We start from the raw sequence: 6232 nt of genomic DNA, 5'->3' as shown, positions 1-6232 counted from the left end.
ACGTGCAATTTCACCTCGAGGGGCCCCACTCACCATTTAAAAGACCAGGCTTCCCTTCCTTCGGTATTCCATGTCCCTGTTGTGTTACCCAGCCCATCAGAACAAAAAACAAAAAAACTGCAGTTAGCCAAGTCTAAACTCTAAACATGAGGGGCTCGGGGTGGTTAGACAAGTGCTGATATGCTGGCCAAGTTATGCAATTGCAACATATGTGGCATTATCTCATCGTTTCAATTCACCAATAAAGATGTGATGAGGTGAGCTTTAAAATGGTCTTTGTTTCTGGGAGCCTGGGACCATAAATGTTGGCCTGTTTGTTTTTTGTTGTTGGTGGCTTGTTAATGTGCGAAGCCCACTGTAGTTTTTGCTCAAAGCACATTGTAAACTAGCATAGTGTTACAGACGGGGAAGTACTTTGACCTGTGCAGACTGTGTGGCACTGATCCAGGTAGACTGTCGTTTGTGCTTGTCAGCATGCCAACATCATTCCCCATTGTGGCATACAGCAGTGGAAATAATGATTACAGTATAATGGCTTAAAACATTCACATATGTAGCTATCTATAGTTTAAAGTGAGAGTGTATAATCCTTGTCTCAGAGATCTAGATTTGGACACAGTAAATCGCCACTGTCAGCATCAAAATGGTCAAGTCAGGATAGCATAAATGGTCTATCATTTGTTTTCACACCTGATACTCTCATAATTTATTTGGGATGGTATGGGTTTTTCACAAAACTGCAGATTTTCCAGATCTAAAGGAATCTGTTGAGGAAACTTGTATCTAACTAGTCTGGAAAGCCTTTTCCCCTGCAGATTCTTCCATGTAGTTCCCTTGCTCTCTAGGTAAAGCCTTTGGGATCCTGAGTGTTTTGAACACCTTTTTAACCCTCTTGAAATGGTTGTATTTCATGGTGATAGCTCTCTTGAATGGGATCAAGGAAGACAAAGAGAAAAACAACTGCAGTGATAATGAGAGGAAAAAAACTCGTTGGTTAGAATAAAAGGAGAGGAAGAAATGATGAATCCAAAAAACATGGAGTACTTTTTCCAGATGACTCTCCGGGCAGTGACGTAGACTCAGAGTGTGCATCTGGACATGATGTCTGGAGCAAAAACGGCCACAAAGCTGAGTTTCTCACAGTACAGCATATTTCAGTAAAACCCTTGGCAACACACACTCCCCTCTACAGCAGCATATCCAGTTGGCTCTGCATTAGTTCATTTTTAACATGTAATGCAAAAGAACACCATTGGAGATGCAAAAGAGAAAGCCATTAAGCAAGAAGCAATCCTTAACGTGGCAATGCTATAGCACAGCACAACAAGCACATCTGGGTTGGCATTTGCAAGGATCCCGGGACACATGAGTTTAATTTGGAAATGTGTGGATTTGGATGTGTCATCTCTTTCCTTTCTTTTTGTTTCTTCTGCCCAGAATATTCCACTTGCATGCAACCTCCTGCTACTCTCCCCCACCCCCATCTGCCCTACAGAATGGTTCAGCCTTTCTCCCTCTTCTTGGACTGTGCGTTTAGAATAATTTGTGGTGCAAGAAATATGTCTACCAAGTGAACCCTTAGGATACCAGCCCCTCCATGTTTTTTCTTTAGGTTTTCATGGTCATACTAACATGTAAAAAGCATAGTCACATGCCAGAGAGTGGGGTGCTAATAGTGCTCTGAAATAATTAAGGTCCTCTGTAAATTATCTTAATCTGTAATCTAATGCATTTCTATAAATGTGGTCAGCATTTTCTTCCTCTGTTTTTTTTTTGTGTCTGGATCCGCTGATGTTTGGGAGAAGGAAGGTTCTCTGTCTCAGCTTTTGAGTGATCAGAAATGTTACATCCTACCGATACTTTCCGGTCGTCATACCGTATGTGAGGATTGCACAATGTAACGCCAGAAGAGAGCAAAGTATCTAGATGTTTGGCTGGAATTAATACAATGGGACTAGTTTTTGCATTCCTACTAGCTAACTGAAAATCCCTCTCTCTTCGCTCTGGTTATGCTGTGTCTCGTTGGACACGTGGTTAGGTTCTGCCTCTTTAAATCAATGCTGTTTTGCATGTTCTCTTCCCCACGTTCGGTTGTCTTGTGTCTGCCAGCACTGCGCTTTATCTGAGGTTAGGGGAAGAATTCAGTCATATTTTCCATCCACTCTGTCTCTGAGGGTGTCTAGGACTAAAGGAAAAGTGGGAGGGCTGGGGGACTGGGAGGGCATGGGGAGGGGGGGCTAGACCTTCCCCAGACACAGCGGATGCAAACAGCGAGAGAGAGAGGGAGAGTAGGAGAGTGGGAGTGAAAGAGCGTGAGAGAGCGGGGACAATCTGGAGGTATGCTAGATGTGTTAGGAAAAGAGCTGCCCGGCTATGCACAGGCAAAGATCGTGAAACATGCAGCCGCTGCAGTACAAGTTCAGCCTTGAATTCATCCTGCATTGTTTAATTACCTCTTTACCTTTGGATCCAGCGCGCTGTACAGACGTGGCAGTGCATTCAACATTAACTTTTTATGTGCCGTGCTCTCAGAGGCTACATCTGGTTGAGAGAGACAATTCAGCAAGGACTCACTACAATTAACCTAGTGGCTTAGCCTACTTTTCCGTCCTGCTGGCCCACTCTTGCTCAGCCTATGAGGATCAGAGTGTCCAGTTTTACTGTGTGCCTCCATGCCTTTTGTAGCCCCCTGAGGAGGAGGTGCAGAAGAGGTAGGGCTGTGGGTGGTCTGGGAAGGACTGCTGTGGCTTTATTCACATGGCTCTGGCTTTTTTTTTTTTTTTTTGTCAGTACTTGTCAGTTTTGCAAACACACCTTCACAAGAGCCAAAAAAGTTAAGATTTCTTTCTTTATCCTTTTTCATTGTATCTGTCAGTGGCAGAGTTGGCGGCCACTGAGGCCTGCTGAGACAATGGCACATAGGAAGGTACTCCCCCGCTCTGCCCCCTCCCTCCAGGTTGCTGGCACATTCTGAGAGCTCATGGGGTTATGGGTGGGGTACACTCCCTGGTGCCAGTCTTAGGAGAAATCTGATACAGGAGCTGCTCTCAAGTGAAGAGTGCAACATAAAGGGCACTGAGAGGCAACTGTGTAAGGACCAAATACCTAATCAGTCAGAGGCCAGCTAGGGACCTTTTTTCCCTCACTCTTGGAAAATGACATGGCTTTCTGAGGACACTTATTAAGACGCCTCTGAAGACCTCCCTGCCACATGATGTCTGCCTGGCTGTACAGAAGCACAGGTATTCTTCTGCAAAGGCAGAAAAACTTTAATGCAGGCATGCTCTGATCATAAAGGAAATCAGTGCGGATGCAAGAGAGGTGCTCAGCTGGTAAGGCCTGGCCCCAACTTGCATCACGGCAGAGCCACCATGGAGTCACGGCAGCCTGTAGCGCCCCTTTGGCCACGCTGCCAGCTCCCGGATGAGGAACATCCACCCTGTAATTGAGTTTTATCCTGATGGGAATGGCTCCTTTTATTTCAAACTGCTGCTTCGTGTGCTTTCTGGAAGGCCCAGCTGAGAGCTGGGTTATTACAGGAGCCTCTGGGCGCGGCCCCGCTGGCACTGTGCTACTGTCTGATTCGCCAACTCCTTTAAGACGCCACTTATTAGCCTGTCTGTGTTTTCTGTGGGAGGTGCCACCTCAGACTCACGCTCAGACCAACAGTAGGCTGGCTGTGTCGAGCTAATCTGTCAATCATGCCATGAACAAATGGAGTGATGATACTGATTTTGTCCCTTTTCCTGCATTATTAGTATTTGCCAGTACAGCAGTAGTCATATAAAAAGTAAAATAGAGGGAATGTATACATGTATATGCATTGTTAATATGTAATATTGGTATGTGTACATGTGTATGTGACTGGGAGTGAGTTCTTGTTGTTTTAATTCATAAGGTTCTATACATTTGCAACTGAATAACTTTATTCCCTTAGTTTTGTCTGTTTTATTATCAAAACACAAAGTTATCTTTATAGCTTTTTGTACACTATACAGTACTTAAACGTATAGTTATATGGTAACGTAAGCGACAAGACTATGCTCAACCTCCTGTTGTTTCCCCACACCCACTTCCATGACCAAGCTGATGTGTTGCTGATTTCAACAAATGATTGAGGGAACATCGTCTAAACGCACACCTACAATATCTTGCTCTTTGATTTGTCCGTAATGATGCCCACCACTCTGACAAGGCTTGTCTAAAAAGTTAATTATTGCTTTAGTTTATTAAGATAAAAGAGAAGTCTGCATATTTATTGCATTATATTTTGTCTTTAAATTTCATGATTCCATCCCAAGAATCTGTCAGGCGAACAGCTGCATAGCCAAGATGCAGATGGCAAAGATGTCACGATCACGGATGAAAGATAGTGTTTCCAATCACTTTTCCAATCACGTTCTTTTATACTTATATCAAGATAGAGATCAGCTTATACAGGCCACTGATGATCACTAGCCAGCAATATTTGGTTGACAATAATCATCACTACATGCAAGTAGCTAACTTGCAGTAGGTTAGGAAATGTTAGCGATGGCTTTTATCACAACATTGTGCATATCACAGTAAATCTCTTGCACTTTGCAGGAACATGTGCAATGAGATGCTTTGGGTGAAGTTATCTAAAGGAATACAAGTCAAAGTTTAATGTATTTTAAGCATTATGAGATTTGGCCAATAACCCTAAAAGTAGGAATGCTGAAGATAGAAAGGCTCTCTGATGGTGCAACATTGCTGTAAAGAATGGTGATGACTCATCTAGACATTCCTAATTCAATTGCCCCGTGTCTGCTAATGTTTACATTGCCTCTTTCTCTCCTTCTTTCACACTGTGAATGAATCAATTCAACTTTAAACTCAGTTCACTTAAGATGTATATTTTCTTTAAGACATGTCCTCAAAAATAGATGTGAAAAGGAGGTAAATACTTCACCTCTTACATTCATTTCCTCCAGACATTTGCCAGGAGAGTGAATGACAAAGGCTTGAGCCCTGGTATAAGGCTTGTCTGAATTTGATCTAGTTTTTCAGCTCTGTAATCCTTCCCTTCCTGACTTTTAGAGGTTCGTAGACTCTTAGAGCCTCACGATGGATATATAGAGAAAAGTGACTTATGATTGCAACTGTGCGATGGGTTGCCAACTGTAAATTCAACATGCAACATTTTTCTGAGGCCGGCATGGTTTGACATTTATGCAATTTTTAAAAAAAAACTCAGTAAGACATTTTTTTTCTTTTACCCAATTTGAATTACAACCAGAATATTATATCATATTTTACCTCATCCTATCTTATCTTTCATATTTATGAGTTAACATATCTTCAATTAAAATTAAAATTAAAATTAAAATTAACACACTGCAAATGTTATCAGCACATGTGTGTTTAGATATCTGACATTAGTACACTTGGGGAAAAAAAATCAGCAGCTAGGTTACAGTTTTAGTTCTGATAGTGCAGATACCTTTCCTAGTGTAGGTGAAGGAAGTTGATTTGAAAATCTAGGATGTGGTTGTACATATTCAGAGTGGTATTTTAGGCACAACACAGTAAGCTAATGCACATAAAGACTTAATGTAAATCATTTCAATGACAGCTTTAGCTGTTAGAAAATCTGCTTGAAATCTAAACTAAATACAATCACCATCAAGATATCATAAAGAAAGAAAAAAATATATAGAGAGATTAGCTGTCTTGAGTTGCTTACAGAATTGTGTAATTGTTTCTACAATAATATATCTAATTCATGGGTTCTCACACAATTTGAAGTTGAACCTCCTCTACAGCATTTCTCAAGGTATGCAACCCATATATGTATCTGTCCTTTGGGTGTGTGAGGGCTGAAGACCTAGACAGAGATGTGGAGATAAAGGGGAACTTTCAAGGCCTTAGCAGAGAAAAGCCGGTCTGCAGAGATGCCCAGAAATTAGCTATGGGCTGGCCATTTAAGAGCAGTACCATATTCAACACAAGAGATGTTAATCAACACCTCTTTGGTTTGCAGATTTAGCCCCATCTGCAGAGCTGATCCAAATGGGTTGACAATCAATTTGAAGATGGGTAAATGGATTTCAGGGAAGTGCGAAATAGACTGTGCCTGAACCATCCTCAGGTGTTTCGCTTCATGGCAACGCGTGTCTGCCTCATGGGAGAGATTCTTGGGAAAAGCTAGCAGCAGTGGAAACATATCAAAGTTCATTTTGGCAATGCTCATCGACCACAAATCAAAATG

Source organism: Megalops cyprinoides, chromosome 1, assembly GCF_013368585.1.
Source record: "Megalops cyprinoides isolate fMegCyp1 chromosome 1, fMegCyp1.pri, whole genome shotgun sequence".
Lineage (NCBI taxonomy): Eukaryota > Metazoa > Chordata > Actinopteri > Elopiformes > Megalopidae > Megalops > Megalops cyprinoides.
This window is presented reverse-complemented; position numbering follows the sequence as displayed.